The sequence below is a fragment of the Rhinopithecus bieti genome, unplaced genomic scaffold (assembly GCF_001698545.2).
Source record: "Rhinopithecus bieti isolate Rb0 unplaced genomic scaffold, ASM169854v2 scaffold_7888, whole genome shotgun sequence".
In the NCBI taxonomy this organism is placed as follows: domain Eukaryota; kingdom Metazoa; phylum Chordata; class Mammalia; order Primates; family Cercopithecidae; genus Rhinopithecus; species Rhinopithecus bieti.
The window spans coordinates 2363376-2383706 of NW_016805944.1; the positions used below are offsets into that span (position 1 = coordinate 2363376).

The following is a 20331-nucleotide window of genomic DNA, read 5'->3' on the forward strand; positions in this document are numbered from 1 at the left end:
TTGAATAACTTCCCTGCTGGGTTTTAGACTTGCACGGGGCTGTAGCCTCTTCCTTTTGGGCTATTTATCCCTTTCAGAATGGGAGTATTTACCCAATGCCTATACCCCCCGTACATCTTGGGAATAACTAACTTGCTTTTGATTTTACAGGCTCATAGGTGGAAGGGACTTGTGCTGTCTCAGATGAGACTTTGGACTTTGGACTTTTGAGTTAATGTTGAAATGAGTTAAGCCTTTGGGAGACTATTGGGAAAGCATGATTGTGTTTTGAAATGTGAGGAGGACATAAAATTTGGAAGGTCCCAGGGATGGAATAATATGATTTGGAAATGTGTCCCCCCCAAAATCTCAGGTTTAATTGTAATCCCAAAAGTTGGAGGTGGGGCCTGGTGGAAGGTGATTAGATGATGGGGGTGGAGTTCTCATGAATGAGTTAGCACCATGCCCTCAGTTTTGTTCTCATGATAGTGAGTGAGTTATCCTGAGATCTGGTTGTTTAAAAGTGTATAACACCTCTCCCCTCACTCTCTCTCGCTACTGCTCCCATGGCTGCTTCTCCTTCACCTTCTATCATAACTGTAAGTTTCCCAAGGCTTCCCCAGAAGCAGCAGCCACTATGTTTCCTGTACAGCCTGCAGAACTATGGGCCAATTAAACCTCTTTTCTTATGATTTACCCAGTCTCAGGCATTCCTTTACAGCAATGTGAGAACAGACTAATACTAGCTGAGGCTTTGGTATAACCCCAATATTGTCTCCCAGTGAGCTAGATAAGGCAAAATATGCATCACAAAACTTAAGTGAACCTATCTGAAGATTTACCAAAAGTATACTTGATTCTTTGTCTTTATGACCCATACTTCAAGTTTCTTTTTTGGTCAGGGAGGAGGGACAAAAGCAAAGAAAGTTAAAACTAAAGGAAGCATATTAAGAGAAAAATGAAGGAAAGTAAAATGGTTTCCTCATAAGGCTGAGAACATATCTAGTTTTATCCACTCCACTTTGACTTTTTGAATAAATAGAGAATGATATCCCAAAGAAGGAAGTTATCATGAGAGAATTCAGAGAGCAAACAGGATGTTGAAAATAAAGCTTTAATTATTTCCTCCTACTACTCTGGCATTAATACTTGTTTAGTAACATGATGCCAAAATGTCCATGGAGTTGATTCTTACAGTAATGCTGTCACTGCCCTGATTGAAGTGGGAGTTATGATCAGGATCTCTTTAATGGTGAGATGGAAGGATTTATATTTCTTTTCTTATTTCTGATGGTTCCTTTTAGATAGATTGTCAACTTGAATTTTGGCCATTACTCGTCAGGTGCCATGGTTCTTATTTATCTTACCTTCATTTATGTAGCAGTATTTAATTGCACATATTTATTTGCACATCTATATCAAACCATGTTTTTTATTTCTTTATGCCCATTTTCTCTGTGCTTCTTGACTCTGTGCTTGTTACACAATTATCCTGTGCTTTTTCATGTCCCTAATAAGACTGAATGCCTCTCATAGAATTCTAACCTTATCTTTTAGAAAATCTTACATCAATGTTTCCCAAGTATTTCTTAACACAATTCTCTCAACATCAAAGTACACTGACAGGGTAGAGGGATCAAATAGAAAGACTGAAGTTGTCATTGCATTCATCTTAGTATTTCAAATTATATTGATCTGATATTATATAAACATTTGCCTCAATATAAAAATTAGTTGTTTTGTGTGTTTGTGTGTGCCTGTTTTTTTAACAACGAATAGCTTGAAATTGATACTGCAATGGATTTATCATAGCATGCTATAGCTACTTTAACTTTAGCACTTAGTTGCACTTGTATATTTGTGTTAAAGTGATGGATCGTTTGTTAGCATGTCTTCTTTAGATTGTCTTTTCCATCAGATAATTTAGTTTGTTGAAGGTAGTCAGTAATACCAGTTTAGAAGGAGGACTAAAGAGATAACGAGGAGTATAAATAAATAAAGGAGAAAGAGGTGGAAAAACAGGAAAAGGAAAACAGACATTTCCATAATGCATAGTCTTTGCCACTCTGATTGCAGAACATCTGTGTAATTGTTCAACCTGTGCATAGCAACTCTATAAAAACCTCTATTGATATGCATTGAAACAAAAATACTCTGTAATAATTTCATATCATGAACAAATAATTCATTTACATTTAATAAGACAGCTTGTATGTTATTCAGAGAAATTGGGTGCTACAATCTTAGAAGACAAATCTAGCTGATTTGTAATTAACTCAGGTTTATATCAATAATAATTTATTGCATTAAAACTGAAAAAAATGAAAGAGCAATAGCAGTTATCTTGTCTGCATTAAACATGTTTCATTTTTCCTGGTATACATCCTGTGGATTTTATAATACTTATGAGATAGTGTAATTATCAGGTCTCTTAACTTATGTCTTGTTTTCACCACACAGGATGATTTTCTTCACTACTACACAGACCCTTACAGATAAGACAGCTAAGTTTCAGAGGTGTGGGACCCTGGTTTCCTTTGCTGAAGGTGTTTTCTGATGATTTGTGAGTTTCAAGGCTATAAACAGAAGTTTTGAAGTACTTGAGCACATGTTCCATCCAGGGTATATATGGCAGTCAAGGTCCATTAGCTTTAAGCAAGATCTAGAGGATCTTTAAGGAGAACTCGAACATCAGAGGAAATGCAAATACATGAAGATGAAATAAATTTTTTTTAAAAAACCTAACTTAATGATGAAAGGGAATTTTAGTTTATGAGTTTCTGAAACTGTTGAAGAACTATAAATGGATTGCTGACAATTTGCAGATGGATCAAGCGATGCCTGTGACCTGCTTGAGAAGGCTGAACACTAACTCTGTGGGCTTGAGGTTTCATTGGGATTCCTTATATCTCAATGTAAAAAATCAAAATGTAAGTGGAGAATGATTCCATGAAAGACGTCTCTGAGCCACTGGAAAATGTTGTGTTTCATTAGAAAGCGAAAGTCATCTCCTGGTAATAGTAATGGTAGAGTCAATTCCCATCATGGATAAAGAACAGACATTTTCTCCCCCAAGTTTTTCGAACCAGGTGGTTCTAGGTTTCTCGTGTGAACTTAGGGAAAGGGAAGGTTTCCACAGAGATTGACACTGTTGATTACATTGATGATTAGGCGTTCTGAGTCCATTTTAATTTACCCTAGAAAGGGTAGGTGACATTTTATTTTCTTGCCGGGTTCTGTATATTCACTATACTTATTTTGCATCTTATATGGCACATGAAGCCAAGAAGAGGATTGAAGAATCATTTTTTTCTAGGAAAAAAAAAAAAGAAAAAAGCATTTCTCAAAGAAATTTTGAAAAGCTTGGCAATCCCTTTTGTACCAATTAAGATATTCAAGCATCACAGTAGACTCCTAATCTCACCATGGTGAAAAATAGTTGTCAGTTATCAAAGTAAGAGTCTAGAACTGCAATAGTCACACACACGCAGCTTGCTTCTTTTCAATTCATTCACGAATAATTTGTATTCATCTGCAAAAAGTGTATACTAATTGACGGAATATTTTGTTATACTAAAGTTGTCTGTCTTTCTATGGTTTTTGTTGCCAAACCATCACGATGTCTCCTTTCTTAAACCTTTATCTATTTTCTTTCTGCAATCCAAACGGTCCTAAAGATATGTAGGAAAAGAAAGCATTTTATTTCTCAATTGCACTTTTGATATGCACAAACCCTGTTATACTTCTCATCCAATGCTTTAGACATACCATCCTGGCTTAGCAGAGATGCTCTCTCAATCTAAGTTCAGACTCCTCCTTAGAGTGACATCTTCTCCACTAGAAACTGACATAAAGAGATAGAAAATAATGTATTGTTTTCATTGTTAGGTATCTGATTTAAGTTTTATGTACAAAAAGTGTTTAGTATAATGGTCTAGTCATGAACAAAATGTCAGTGTGCTTTTGTCTTTTAATAGGGAAGAGGTAGATGGAGAGCTGGAGATGTGGTACAACACTGCTTCACAATCTTCATGAATTTGTGTAGAGCTGAAGGAAACCATCTATGCTACAGTATTTAACAACAAAGATCAATAGCACAGAGTCTATATGATATACTGCATAGCTTCATACAGAAAGCATTTTAACCTAAAGCTTTTCAAGCTTTTTAACCAATTTTATAAAATTCTGTGTGCATGCGTACTAAATTTTCTCCACTTCCTTGGTATTTTAAAAGACTCTGGTAAATAGCATCAGCGTCCAAAGAAAATAAAAATGCTAGAGGAAACAAAAAATACCTACTGGTTTTGCCTACTGAAATAAAAATGCTTCATACTATGAGCACATGGGTCTTTAATGAAAGTTTAAAGTTTCTGTTGAAGTTTCAATACAGCACATTTTGAAAACTATTAGTTTTATGTACATATTTGGGTTTGCTTACACATCAAATTTTCCCCATATTAATTAAACTTGGGTGTCTTTTGGACTATCATTGCATATTCTTCTAAGATTTATTTAAAATTTCAAAATAATTTTACGTACAGAGTAATGGCATTATTTAAAACAATGGGGAAAATAGAACTTTGAATTTGTGAAGTTTGTTTAACCATTCATTATGCTGAAAGAGAAACAACAACTGATTATGCTAAAGTACCATCATGAGAATTTTTAAATTTGTTTTCATCAATGAGTAAGGATACTTTGTACTTGATATTATTAGTACTGAAATGACTATTTGTAATTTTATTTATTTCTTAATAGGATATGTTTTTCATCTTCTCCCTAACAATCTTTTAGGTCTTCTTACTTAGTAATTGTTTTTCAACCTAAAATGCAATTGTTAACAATACAAATTAGTATTTTCTAATCCAAAAAACTTAAATTAAAAAATTACTGGAGGGAAATTAATTGCATCCAATTGAAAAAAAGTCTTTATTATAGATAACCACTGGAGAAGAAAACAGGGACACAGCATTAATAACAGGGAACTTAAAATAGCTTAAAAGCTTTCAGAGAATTTTTGAATTTATGAACAACAACAGGACAAATGTTATATTAATGTCATAAAGGATGTGTTATACTGGTATACATGTGGACTCATTTTGTTTTAACGTGGTACTGTATTACAAAATGGATTGTTGCAAGAAAAAAATAATGTCATCAGTGGCCAAAAACATGAGCAGTATCTCTGCAGGAAGAATTTTTCCATTTCCAAACCATGGTGGTGCAGGTCCAGGGTTTGCCAAGGCAGCGCACGATGCTCAGGCCCACCAGGAGCTGAATGAATTCCGGGAGGACCTTGAGTTCGAGGCTGCGGTGCGGCAGGCAGAACTGGCCATTAAGTGCGGCATCTTTCCCAAGCCCCATCTACCAGGGCCCCAGCAGAAGCTACTTGTCAAGGACCCTCACGGGTTTCTGGAGGGTTACAATGAACTCATGAGTTGTGAGCCTGTTTCTACTGCTTCTTTGTTGTTCAGAGGTTGGGGTTCTAGGGGAGCAGAGACAGAGAAGACCAGTAACTGAGGTGTCTTGCTAGCCGCTTTGGATAAGCAAATAATTCTGAAGACTTAACAATATGAATATATGCATTTTGCTTTTTTTTTTTTTTTTTTGCCAGTAAATAAAAGATCACTGTTGTCTTCAAACCCAAGAATGAAGAGCCCCTATGGGCAATTTAATCCTAAGTGGACCAAGTGGTTGCAGGAGCTGTGCCGTCCTTGCTGTTTTGGCCATGGTGCATACCTTGTCCTCAACCAGGGTTATCTCTCAGAGGCAGAGGGCAACCTGGTGGACCGAAAACTAGAATGCAAGATTGTACTCCTCACAAAGGTGGTATACCTGGCCAGTAAAATATTCAACTATAGTGCCGTTGACAGAGTGATGTCCAGGGGCAAGCAGCTTGTGCTAGAGAAAGTGTCAAACGTTGGGCAGTGGTTGACAACCCACCAACGGTTGGCTCTTTCCAGCTCTTTGTTGAAGGCTACAAAGATGCAGACTATTGGCTGTGGCGTATTGAAGCAGAACCGCTCCCTGAGAATATCAAACAGCAACTACTACTGCAGTTCCAGCCACTGGTGGTGCTGGATCACATCATCTGCGACACTGACAGAGGCAATGACAACTGGTAAATGTGACTGTCCAAAGGATAGCTCTGGCTCTCAGCGTACAGACTGGGTGGTGGTGAAGGAGCCTGTTATCAAGGTGGCTGCCATAGACAATGGGCTGGCCTTCCCACCAAAGCACCCTGACTCCTGAAGGGAATATCCTTTGCACCAGGCCTGGCTGCTCCAGATAAAAGTCCCATTCTCTTAGCAGTTCAAAGATCTGATCATTCCAAAGATATCCAACCCTAACTTCAAGGACTTGGAAGAGGACTTATGTGAACTCTTCAGGAAAGCTCCTGGGTTGGGTGTGGTGGCTCATGCCTGTAATCCCAGCACTTTGAGAGGCAGATCACTTGAGCTCAGGAGTTGGAGACCAACCTGGGCAAATGGGGAAACCCTGTCTCTACAAAAACAAACAAACAAACAAAAAGTAAAAATTATCCCGGTATCATGGTGCATGCCTGTAATCCCAGCTACTTGGGAGGCTGAGGAGGGAGGATTGCTTGAGCCCAGGAAGTAGAGGTTACAGTGAGCCAAGATCAGGCAACTGCACTCTAGCCTGGGCAATAGAGAGAGACCTTATCTCAAAAAAAAAAAAAAATTCTAGTTTTGACAAAGACCAGTTTGATAAGCAGATTACTGTCATGCTGGGTCTGATCCTAAATCTGAGTCAGGTCTTAAAAGACCAGAGTCCCCTGCACCTTGTCCAGATGCCACCTGTGGTTGTTAAGATGAGATGGCCCATTCCCACCGGTGGCTTTCTAGCGAGTCCTACACACTGAGTTTTCAGAGCTTCAAGTCAGAGGCAGTCAAAGGAAGCACTGTCTGAGACTTGGGGGAGGAAACCTGGGGAGTAGGGTGCAGGAAAAGCTAGAGAAGCCAGTGGGGAACATCTTTAAGATCCCTCTCTTTCTGCTTGCCACCGCCCTGGGGTCTTTCCTACCCACAAGGAGAAGCACAGTCAGGAAGAGTGAGTGCCCCTTGGACCTTCTTAATGCCAGGGAGGCCTGGGAAGAAGCATCTCCCTTCCAGCATCTGCTGGTGGCAGGATTGGACAGTCCCTTCCTTCCCTGACACCTTGCTCTATTGTCATTCCCTATTCTGCATCTGAAAAAGCAAACAAACAAGAAAACCAATCCTTGTAGCAGAGCCCCAGATCCCCTCATGCCAGAAACCTTTAATCTAGGCCTGAATTAGCATAGACCCAGACATTCAGCTGCCTTGCTGTTGCCGACTCCCACGAGCCAAGACTGTATCAGAGGGCAACTGGATGGCTCACAGTGCTGGAACAGACAGAAGCCACACCTTTCCTTTGGGTTTTTGCCAAGCCTTCTTCCTCGTCTCCCACCAGTGCTGTAGGGTGGCTGCAAACCTACAAACAGTTCTCCCAGAAGGGAGGTTTTTGCTCTACACCTCCCAGCAGTTCTGCGCACAATCATGGGGAACCTCTCTGCTCCCTGCCGTGCTGCAGCTTGTCTGTCTCTCAAGCAAAGGCAGGAAGAGCTAGTCTTAGCATTTATATTTTAATAAGAAGTTGACTCTCAGCATGTAAAAGTGATCCACGTGGCTTAAGTGTATGCTGGGAACTGTAAGTGCTCTATGGGTGAACTTACCAGCTTTGTTTCCTGAGTCCTTGGTCCCAACCATCTAATTTGTTCCTTTTGTTTTAATTGTTTTCACCCAACTCTTTTGACTTAAGAGTTGAGTTTGTCTTCTGAGTGGGTGTTTGTGAGAGTCCTGGGGTGAGTCTTGGTTTACAAGAGGACAGGATATTAGTTATTGGATTTATTTCTATGCTACCACTGCTGATTGGTGGAAGTAATAAGACTTGTATTCTGCCTCCTAATTGGCAGTTTTCCTTTACTCCCTGACTTGTCTCAGGCCAGTTTCTTCATGGTTTCTTGAGAAAGACAGGTCCCAAAGGAGAGAGATCTTCAAACTGTCCTCCAGTTCCTGCCCAGCCCAGTGCATCTTCTTGCTTCCTTGTAACCTTTTCCCCTGCTACCCAACACCCCTTGCCAGGTGTTTGAGCCCTTTCTACACCAAAGCAAAGAACGGCCTGAGGAGGAAGTAAAAAGGGTGCCATCTGGGGATGAGGGGCAGCTGTGCTCATATGTCCTGTGCTACTGAACACTTCACAGTTCTGGCACCTTGAGATTTGTCAACCAACTTAAAAAGAATCTATCTTGAAGGTTTGAAGAACAATCAAAGAAAGGAAGTGAGGACCAGGGCTGTGTATATTCTGCTTACCCAGCTTTGGAGCAGAGATGTGTCAGCTGGTCCTGGCTGGTCTCCTTCCAGTCCAGCCACCAGGAGTCTGCTTGTCACCTGTGATTACTGAGATGACTGGCAGATGGCCACTCCATGAGTGCCACCCATAGCAGACAAGAAGAGTTTCTGTGCATGCCCTAGGAACAAAGGCACAGTTCACCTGCCTTCCTCAGCCTTGACAATCCCATGCAGCTGACTTAGACCCTGGCCTTGGGAACAATGTTTGAAAGAATATCTGTGCCCTGACTGTAGGAGCCAGTAGGGGATCCAGGTGTGCATAGCTCTCTGTAGACATCTTTACACAAACCTGTTGGTAATGCTCCCCACTTAGTGCTCAGGAGAGCCTGGGGATCTAACAGGGAACCTGGCTGCCTTACCTGGCCACATCCTCCATGCCAGATCTGCACCTTGTCTTAATCAAGACCAACTCTGTGATCAGAAGGAAATCGGGCCCTATGTAAGAGGGAGCTGGCCCTGGCCCTTGCAGGCAAAAGAATGTGGGGTGTCTTTTCTTGGCCTGTTTCCATTCTCCCTAGAAGCCTGTGCTCACGTTGCATTGAATGTGGACTCTGGAAAAGCCAGTGGTCCAGAGTGCCACAGAAGGCTTCTGGGTGGCACTTCATGGAATGGCATGGTACCTCTGCCAGTGGTATAGGTCCTGCCCCCAGCATCAGGGAATGGAGGTTGGACTGTGAGAGTGCTACTGCCCTCTGTGTTGTTTTTCTGATGCACTGTAGAAATTGCACAAAATATGTTTAAATCAATGAAAACATATGAATAACAAATCAAATTCTGAAACAAAAAAAGAAATTTTTAGTAATGATTATCCTGGAATGGAAAGAAAACAATAAAGAAAATGGAAAGCTGACAGCATATATGTATTAGTCCATTTTCACACTGCTATAAAGATACTATCTGAGACCAGGTAATTTATAAACAGAAAAGAGGCTTAATTAACTCATAGTTCTCCTTGGCTGGGGAAACCTCAGGAAACTTACAGTCATGTCGGACGGTGAAGCAAGGGTCTTCTTCACATAGCGGCAGGAGAGAGAAAGAGTGCAGGGGAAACTCCACTTTTAAAACCATCAGATCTAGTGAGAACCCTCTCACTATCAGGAGAACTGCACGGGGAAAATCGTCCCCATGATCCAGTCACCTCCAACCAAGCCCCTTCCCCTACATGTTGGGATTACAATTTGAGATGAGGTTTGGGTGGGAACACAGAGTCAGGCTCAGTCCAGGGACACCAGCTACAATGCAGTACCTTACTTATTAGCAAGATTTATGAAGAGAGTTATGAACACATCATAAACACATTCAGAGTGGTTTCATCAAGCAAAGTATTCAATACTATGATCAGGGTTTCCAAGACCACCCTCTTTATTTACCTGTAGAACTCAGATGAGACCTATTATACAGTCTGCCCACAAGGTTCTGTGTGACCTCTGCCTCTTAAACCCAAACTGACCACACCAATGTGCAGGGATGCCATCCATTTTATATCAGCCACAATGAGTGGTACTACTCTATCTTTTCACTTTCTTGCTAAGCTATTAGTAAACATGCCTTTATTTATTTGACTCCACAAGATGGTAGCAAATGAGTTACAGTTCCCTTTTTTTTGCTAGTGCATGACCTGCTGCACTCACCAACAGGTATAACAGGAGTTCCAGGCCTTTATCTGCCTGAGCTTGCCCAGGTCTTTGATGCAACAAACAAGGTAGTAGTGTGTGACCCACATACCCACTGCTCCCTAACTCCTGGAGCTGGTTTCCACCCACAGATGAACACAAAGGGAGTAAATGAGCAGATCTTGAGTATACAAACAAAGAACAGTAGCCACTTAGAACTGATCCTCTACATAGTCAAGATATCAGTCTCTAGCATACTTCATCACCAACAATATTGGTACCCAAGAGTTATTTAAGCACTCTGAGTAGTACACTACCAAGTTTCACGAGTTTCAACCTTCTTCCACTGATACACATAGCAGAGGATGAAGAAAATGATATTCATGGAAGGTTAAAGCACTACTAAAGAAAAAACAAAACTCTTCTTAAATCCAGTGATTCTAGAAAGCTGCTTATAAGAGAAGGAATTTGATGAGGAGGAGTTCAAAGAGATATCAGAAAAAGCTGCATATGTCATCTTCAATTGCTCCTTTACCTCTCTCAAAATTTGCATCCTTTTTTGTTTTGAGACAAAGTCTCACTCTGCTGTCCAGGCTGGAGTGCAGTGGCACAATTATATCTCACTGCAGACCAAAAAACCTGGGATCAAGTGATCCTTCTACTTCAGCTTCCCAAGTAGCTAAGACTATAGATGTACCACCAAACCTGGGTAATCTTATAATTTTATTTGTTTATTCTTTCTAGAGATGGGGCCGTGCAATTTTGCACAGGTTGATCTCAAACTTTCGATATCAAACAATCCTCCTACCTCAGTGTCTCAAAGTCCTGGGATTATAGGCATGAGCCACCATGTCAAGACTAGATATGGCATCTCTTCTATCATTTTATTTCCAATTTAACATGGTTTCTAATACATGATAAGGACTTAATTAATAATAAATTGTTGTTTTGGAAGGAAATACAGTATCTTTCTGCACCATACCAAAACACAAACACTCTCTCCCCCACCCCACACACACCCCATCCCGTTACCCCCCACACACCCATTCCCCCTCACCATACACACACACACACACATACACACACACACAATTGTTGTGGGCAGGGTCATCTTATTATGACAAGAACTCTGAATATTTAAATATTTGGAAAATCAAAAGAGGAAGCTATAGTGGAGTCACTGGCAATCAAATTCTACTGGCCATTTATTGTGATTATCTTCTACCCTGGGTTGAAGATATTTCATTAATAGACCTTAATTATGCTAACAGGCGTGTCTTTGTCTAATTTACTTTTCTCTTTGCTTTATGCTCCATCCACTGAGAGGATTTTCTGTGACCATTGACCTTAATGACCATATCGAAAGTTGGCATAGGGAGTATGCACACCTTGGGAGAGGGCCACATGCACATGTTTATAAGAACAAACCTGAGGGAACTTTTGAGGTTTACAGAATGTATTAGTCAGGGTTCTCTTAGAGAGACAAAACTAATAGGAGATATTTATATATATATATATATACCTACACACACACACACACACATATATATATAATGAAGGAGAGTTTATTAAGTATTAGCTTACATGATCACAAGATCCCATAATAGGCTATCTGCAAGCTGAGGAGCAAGGAGAGCCTGTCCAAGTCCCAGAACAGGAGCAAGGAGAGCCTGTCCAAGTCCCAGAACGGAAGAACTTGGAGCCTGATGTTTGAGGGCAGGAAGCATCCAGAATGGGAGAAAGATGCTAACTGGGAGGCAAGGCACAGCTCTCTTTTTCGCATTTTCTGCCTGCTTTATGTTCGCTGGCAGCTGATTAGATTGTGACCACCAGATTAAGGGTAGATCTGCCTTCCCCAGCTCACTGACTCATGTGAATCTCTTTTGGCAACACCCTCACAGACACACCCAGGATCAATACTTTGTATCCTTCAGTCCAATCAAGTTGACACTCAGTATTAACCATCACACAGCACATGGAAGTTTTTTGTTTCTTTTGTTCATTCATTCATTTGTTAAATCATTCATTTTGAAGAGATGCTTTTCATTCACATTGACATATTATTATGGAATGTTGGTACAATGTATGCAAATCAATAGCTGTGACTCATCACATAAACAGAACTGACTGAAGAAAAAAACAAACAAAAAATCATGATCAAATCAATAGATGCAGAAAAGGGCTTTGAGGAAATTCAACATCCCTTTGTGTTAAAAACCCTCAACAAACTAGGCATTGAAGGAATATGCCTAAAATTAATGAGAGCCATCTATGACAAACCCACAGCCAATTATATGAATAGGCTAAAGTGGGAAGCATTCCCCTTGAGAACCCAAACAAAGCAGGGGTGTCCACTGTTACCACTCCTATTTAACATAGTACTGGAAGTCCTAGCCAGAGCAATCATGTAGGACCAAAAAATAAAAGGTATCCAAACAGGAAGAGAGGAAGTCAAATTATGCCTGTTTGCAGGTAACATGATTTTATGCCTAGAAAACTCCATAGTCTCTGCCCAAAAGCTCCTAGATCTGATAAACAACTTCAGCAAGGTTTCAGGATACAAAGTAAATGCACAAAAATCAGTAGCATTTCTATACACCAACAACATCCAAGCTGAGTACCAAATCAAGAACGCAATCCCACTCACAACAGCCACAAGAAGAATAAAATACCTAGGAATACAGTTAACTGGGGAGGTGAAAGATCTCTACAATAAGAATTACAAAACATTGCTGAAAGAAATCAGAGATGATATAGACAAACGGAAAAAACATTCTATGCTCATGGATAGGAGGAATCAATATTGCTAAAATGGTCATACTGTCCAAAGCAATTTCAATGCTATTTCTAACAAACTACCAATGACATTCTTCACAGAGTTAGAAAAAAAAATTCTAAAACCAAAAAGAGCCTAAATAGCCAAAGCAATACTAAGCAAAACAAACAAACAAGCAAACAAAACTTGGAGGCAATACATGACTTGACTTCAAACTATACTATAAGGCTATAATAACCAAAACAACATGGATGGTACTGGTACAAAAACTGATATGTAGACAAATGCAACAGGTTAGAAAGACCAGAAAACAAAACAAAATGACTGCATATACACAACCATCTTATCTTCAACAAAGTCAACAAAACATGCAATGGGGAAACGACTCCCTATTCAGTAAATGGTGCTGGCATAACTGGCTTGTCATATGCAGAAGATTGAAACTGGGCCCCTTCCTTACATCATATACAAAAATCGACTCAAACTGAATTAAAGAGTTAAATGTAAAATCTAAGAGGATAAAAACCCTTGAAGAAAACCTAGGGAATACCATTCTGGACACAAGTCTTGGCAAATATTTCATGACAAAGATGCCAGATGCAATTGTAACAAAAACAAATGGGACTAATTAAACTAAAGAGCTTCTCCACAGCAAAATCAACTATCAACAGAGTAAAGAGACAGCCTACAGAATGGCAGAAAATATTTGCAACCTGTGCATCTAACAAAGGTCTAATATTCAGAATCTAAAAAAAATTTAAACAAATTAATAACAACAAAAATCCTATTAAATAGTGGGCAAAAGACAAAAATGGACACTTTTCAAAAGACAGTTTTCTTCCAATCAGTCTGTTTTCTTCCAATCAGTCCCAACTGCTTGCCTGCACACCCAAAGTTATTTTCTATACATAGTATCAATCATTTTTTTCTTTCTTTATTTTTTCATGTACCAATAATTTATGAAAACTGCTCAACACCACTAATTTTAGAGAAATGGAAATCAAAACCATGTCATTCAGAATGAATGTTATTAAAATGTCAAAAATAACATATACTGGAGGATCGCTGTGAAAAAGAATGTTTATATACTGCTGGTGGAAATGGAAATTAGTTCAGTCACTGTGGAAAGCAGTTTGGTGATTTCTCAAAGAACTTAAAACAGAACTACCATTCGACCCAGTAATCTCATAATTGGGTATATATACAGAGGCATATATATTGCTTTGCTATGATCACATGCACATGTATTTTAATCACAGCACTATTCACAATAAGAGAAGCATGGAATCAACCTAAACGCCCATCAATGGTAGACTAGATAAAGAAAATAGAGTGCACATAAGACCATGGAATACTACACAACTATAAAAAAGGAAGTGATCATGACCTTTGCAGCAACATGGATGGAGCCACAGGCCTTTATCCCAAGTGAACTAACACAAGAGCAGAAAACCAAATACAGCAGAAGCCAGCCATAGACACTGGAGCCTACTTGAGGGTGAAGGATGGAAGGAAACTGAACACTGAAAAATTACCTATTGGGTACTATGCTAATTACCTGGGTGATGAAATAATCTGTACACAAAACTTCCACGACAGGCAATTTTCCTATATAACAAACCTCCACATGTACCCCCGAAATTAACAGAAAGGTTAAAACATGTTAGAAATGACAATATGCTCATTTCCAGACTCAGACCTTAAGAAACTTGAGAATCTTTAAGAATCGTGCACATACAGACTTATTTTCCCTCATGTTCTTATGTTAAATTTCAATTACAGGGCTACATGGATATGTTCACTTTATGAAAATTGTATCTGGACACTTTAGCTTTTGCTAAATTTCCTGTATATGCATGGTAAACAGAAAAATTTCAATTAGAATTAAACATTGAATAAAGTTTGAGAGTTACGTGAAAAATTCAGAAAAGTAATAATCTAGCTCATATATGTTATATATATAATATAGCATAGTATATTATCGATAATATATATTGATAATATAGCATCAATAGTATCAATCATTTTTCCTCAATTATGTAAAATTTCAGAAAATAAAGTAATATAGCATATATATATATTACATCTATATATAATGTCCACAGATCTGCAGTTTATCTGGGGCATCTCTGCTTCAGGCTTATGAGGTAGTGGGGTTGAGCTGCAAGCTGAGTTGGATTCAGGTTTTCTCAATGCATCTTCATTTTCCTTGGACTAGCAGTTACCCAGTCATGCTATTCTCCTCACAGCTGGCAGATAGCCAAGAAGTCAGCACAAACTATGCACACATATGTGGAGACTCTGTTCATATAATATCTGCTACTATTTATTATATTGTTTAGCTCAAGCTCAAAGTTAATGGGGATAGGGATATAGACTTAACCCACTTTATTACAAGGCACTGGAAGATCACTTAGAGAAGGCAAGAAGAATCAAAATGATAATTGAGGTACCACAGTGCTACATAGAATACTATAGTAATAGGAGATGGTTTTAAATGAGTCATGATGGTCAATGATGTAGCAACGTGCGGAGAATTGGAAATGTATAGATTTTTGTTATAACTTACTCCTGTGGGCCAGGCGTGGTGGCTCATGACCATAATTCCAGTACTTTGGGAGGCTGAGATGAGAGCATTGCTTGAGTCCTGAAGTTCCAGACCAGCCTGGTCAACATAGTGGGACTCTGTCTCTAAAAAAAAAAAAAAAGATAGTTTGCTAAGAATGATGGTTTCCAGCTGCATCCATGTCCCTACAAAGGAAGACGCAAACCATCCTTTTTTATGGCTTGGCATTGTATTCCCATGGGTGTAATATGTGCCACATTTTCTAATCCAGTCTGTCCCCACAGATGGCTGACAATGAGGAACTTGGACTCGGGAAGGACATGCACACATTGGGCCATCATGGGGAGGGGGAGGGGGGAGGAATTCATTGGAGTTATCACATATATAAAATGAATGACCTGGATGGGTGCTGACGAGTTGAAATGGGTGCAGCAAACAAACATGGCACAGTGATAACATATGTAAGACAAACCTGCCCATTATGCACAATGTACCCCTAGAACTTAAAGTACAATAAAAACAAAAAAAAGAAGAAAAGAAAAGAAAAGAAAAACTTACTCCTGTGAACTATATTTAAAATATTGCACCTCCTATTCCTGAGTCATTAAGTGCCTTTCAAGGCTTATATAATATTCTCTGTGATATTCAGTGTCTATTTTCATTTATTACACCAGTAAACCCAGAAGGGTCATGTTTGCTAAGTGGCGACTCAGTACCATACCCTGTCCTTAAACATATCTTATATCAAAGCAACAAATTTGCTCAACATGGTGTAGCAATTAGATGTAATAGGAAGAGATGAGACAAAAGAGTGTTTTATATGGTTCAGTTTTGTTTTGCTGGGGTGGGAAAAATAGAAATAAAATATTTGGTTTGGACATATTGAGTTTGCAAGTGCTATATGACAAAATGAAATAAGACATTATATTTAATATTAGAAAAAAGATAAAATAATCAGGAGAGGTATGTAAAAAAATGAATAGAAGGATAGATAGAAATATTTATCTCTCTAAAGACTGTTTTCTTAATTTAGAAGTAAAATCAACATATTGTTTTATTCCAACCAAATAGACACTACACAAAGGATAACAACTCACCAGATAGAATTAAAATGAAAGCACTGGTAACATCCTTTCTTTTCCCACCGTGTTTAGTGATGGTGAGGAAGAGTAGGAATAATCTAATGGAGATTAAGGGTTTCAGGTTTTATCATTCCAGAAAGAGTACAGGACACACTTATGGCAAAGAAAGTAAGTATGTAATCCCATCAGCCTACAGGTCATTGAGAAAATTATTTGCATTGATTAGTTCAGGGATACAGAGAAAGTATGCCATATTTCTGTGCAATAATTTCTAGTCTACAAAAGAGCAAAATAGAGAACTTAATATCGGGCTCATCTTATTAGATAGTTGTAAAGAGAGGGCAAATGGACCTTCTTTTTTATGAGGTTAAATGAATGCTGTTATGACATTGTTGAGAGTGGGATAGCATCCCTCTACACCTTACTTGATACACTAATTCTTCCAAATTATGTTAGCCAATGCCAATAAAAATCTGATAATTCAAATATATGATTTCTGCTCATATTACAATTATCACACTATAACAAAGTTACACCAGCTCTTTTATAACTTAAGACATTCTGATTTTATTTAATGTATTTGATAATTTGTTGATTAAAGAAAAAGTCTCCCTAAATTTGGAGAAATTAGAAAACCCCCTCTCACCATAAGAACTTTGTCCACCTAAATAGGAAATGATAAGAAAGTGGGTGATTTTAGAGTCCAGACAATGAGATATTATTTTCAAGGAGAATATATGCTCAAAGTTTTGTAAACATTCTTATTTACAGCAAAGAAAAATAAGCAAAATTGTTAACAATGGATAAACTAGGATTTACACACACACAGGCACACACACATACATACAGGGATAATCAATACTGCCAAATGAAGTTAAGAGGTTAGGTAGATTTAGGACTAACAATAATTCATGAAATCTGGTAATGACTAAATAATAAGTGATCATTGAAAGAAAATGTTTATTAGAACAGTGTTTCTAGAAATTAGATTATGGCAGTTTGATGAGATGATGGGAGGTGAATAAAGGAAGATTATGATGTCAATATTCAATAATCTTGGTTCTTTCTGTCTGGAATATGCTGCTCCTATTGTTCTTCCTAGGAAAGTTTTACTCATATCAAAACTCAGAGGAAAACGGAGTGAAGAATATATGTGTCCTTGATATATGTGTGTGTGTGTGTATGTGTGTTTGTATATATGTGTATGTGTGTATATATACACTTGTATACATGTGTATGTATTTGTATACACACATATGTATATTTAATTTGTATGTAACCATCTATGTCTAGATTAAGCTAGACATAAGCTCACAGTGATGTCTCAATCTGCAATACATTACCTCGTAGTTCATTCTACCCTTCTCTCTCTTATCTGTAACCTTCCACTCAAATAGTGAGATGCGTATCTCCTGCAATCTATCATCAATTTGATTAATTGTTCATATTCTATATATATGTATAGCAGTAACAGACTTATGTAAATCTATGGTAAGCTATTTTATCAAGTATATTACAGTGTCTACATACAGTTTCTTTTGTTTCTGGCCTTTTAGACTCCTCTGATTTACAAAGCTATTTAGGTCAGCACCTTTTCCCTCCACCTCCTTCAGCGAGATTGTTTCATAAATTTGTAATATAGTTAGATCATTTTGTCAGTCAACATTCCATCCTGGGATTACACTAAGCTCCTGCATATATTTTTAAATTCCATGCATTAAGTTTCACTGCCTGTAATGAAAATCCTATAGGTTCTAAAAAGTCCGTCTTGGCTGACCATTATTATCTCAGGAAAATAGATTATATTGTGTGCTGTGAGAGAGAATTACCTGGGTTGAAGATACGGTTGAAGATTTGAAGTTAGTTTTGAAAGTTGAAAATAGCTGCTACATGGATAAGGAAAGAGGGCTGAGAAAGAATGGTCAAACAAAGAAGAATTGCTGAGTTGCTTCAGTGCTTAAGCAGAGCTGCTATCATAAATGTATAATAGATATAATTAAAGAGAACATGAGGTTTTTCCAGCAGCACTTCTCAACCCAGGGAGAAGTGAGATGATTAGATTGGTCAACATTTTGGCACTGCCAAGGAGAGGTCATCAGCAGAAGTCTGAATAGATGGAAAGTAGTAGGGAGAAAGTCACTGAGATGATTAACCATGAGATTGGTCCAGGATGGCCTGGGAGGGAAATAAAGTCAGATAGGTTCCATATTATAATAGACTAAGAAGAGCTCAAGTGATTAGAGGCCAGGGATGACTGTAACAGCAGGTTTGGCTAAGTGGAAGAGCTGAGATTACAGGAAACTCACTGGTTAAGGGGTAACTTCAGACTTCAGGAATATGATGTATCAATATATACTTTCAACCCACTGAATTTAACGAGAAGGAAAAAGCATATGTTTGCGTGATAAGGAGACAAATAGAACATCTCAGTCTTTGTAACAATTGAATTTGGGAAACGTAAACTTGATTTAATCACTCATTTAGTTTTTATTGTAACTACATTATTAAGCCTAAAAGCTATAAATCAACTTCTTGAATAGATTTGTTAGTGGCTGCAATTAATTAAAGCTAATTCAAATGTAAAATAATCAGAGGTTAAAAATGTATATTTAAATTTAGTAATTAATTGATGCATGGTTAGTGTTCCTACATAAATCTTTCCAGGTTTTAACTTCAGACAGATACATAACTATATCAGTTATTTGCACACTGACGTGTTCCAAATCTCAAGTCCTGAAAAGTATTAACCTTTGATTCACCTTGATTTCTGCTAAAGAATGTAAAGAACTTTAGAAAGAAAACGTACCACGCTGATCAAAAGTTATTAAATTAACTAAATTTTTTCTAACCTTAAAGTAACTGAATTAGTACCTATGAAAGATAGGAAGCATGACAAAAAATAGATAAATGGTTTCTGCAATCCAAAACTGAAAAATTAAGGAAGTTATTGAAAAGAAACCTCTTCTAAAACAACTCTTATTTTCAATCAAATAGCTCAGTAAGCTTCTCAAAAAATATGTCTCATCTCTATCTGTGATTTTGGCTGCATTTATACCTTCGTATGCATGAAATTCTATTCACTTATATTAAGTTCAGCTTCTTGAATTTGTCTCTCTACTACCATTTTTGGCTGAAAATAATACACAGCAGACTTCATTTATTCTTGGATGATGATAATAATGATAAGCAGATAGCAATTAAAATGAAAGAAAACTTTCTCAATTATTATTACTAATGCACTGAATTTATATTACATTACAAATAACATTTTTACAAGATTTGCTTGCCCTTTAAGGTTTTGTGCATTCTAGTAATTACCTTTAAAATAACCAAGAATATCTGAAGTGTTGACAATGCTGTATGATACAATATAAAACTGCTGGCAAAACTGCCTACATACAGTTCCACAGAGTAGGAGCTTTTCCATGTGGAAGATGGTTTCATAAAACCTCCCCAGACTAAATTTGCACTTTGTCTTCTATTTTCAGATTCTAGATTAATTTGCACAATTAGTAATCATACTGACTGAAACGATTATAATTTACTATAAAGAGTTTACAAACTGAAATACATTAATTCTTTTATATGTAAGCATATCACAATGTTAACAACATCAGTGATTAAATAATCGATGGGCTGGGCGCGGTGGCTCAAGCCTGTAATCCCACCACTTTGGGAGGCCGAGACGGGAGGATCACGAGGTCAGGCGATGGAGACCATCCTGGCTAACACGGTGAAACCCCTTCTCTACTAAAAAAATACAAAAAACTAGCCAGGCGCGGTGGTGGGCGCCTGTAGTCCCAGCTACCCCAGAGGCTGAGGCAGAAGAATGGTGTAAATCCGGGAGGCGTATCTTGCACTGTTCTGAGATCCTGCCACTGCCCTCCAGCCTGGGTGACAGATCTAGACTCCGTCTCAAAAATAA

The 20331-nt window shown here is 38.2% G+C and overlaps 1 pseudogene; it reads left to right on the forward strand.

Annotated features, from left to right (window-relative positions):
• Positions 1-5151: 5151 nt before the first annotated feature.
• On the forward strand, positions 5152-9006 carry LOC108531049 (phosphatidylinositol 4-kinase type 2-alpha-like; annotated as a pseudogene).
• The last annotated feature ends 11325 nt before the right edge of the window (positions 9007-20331 follow it).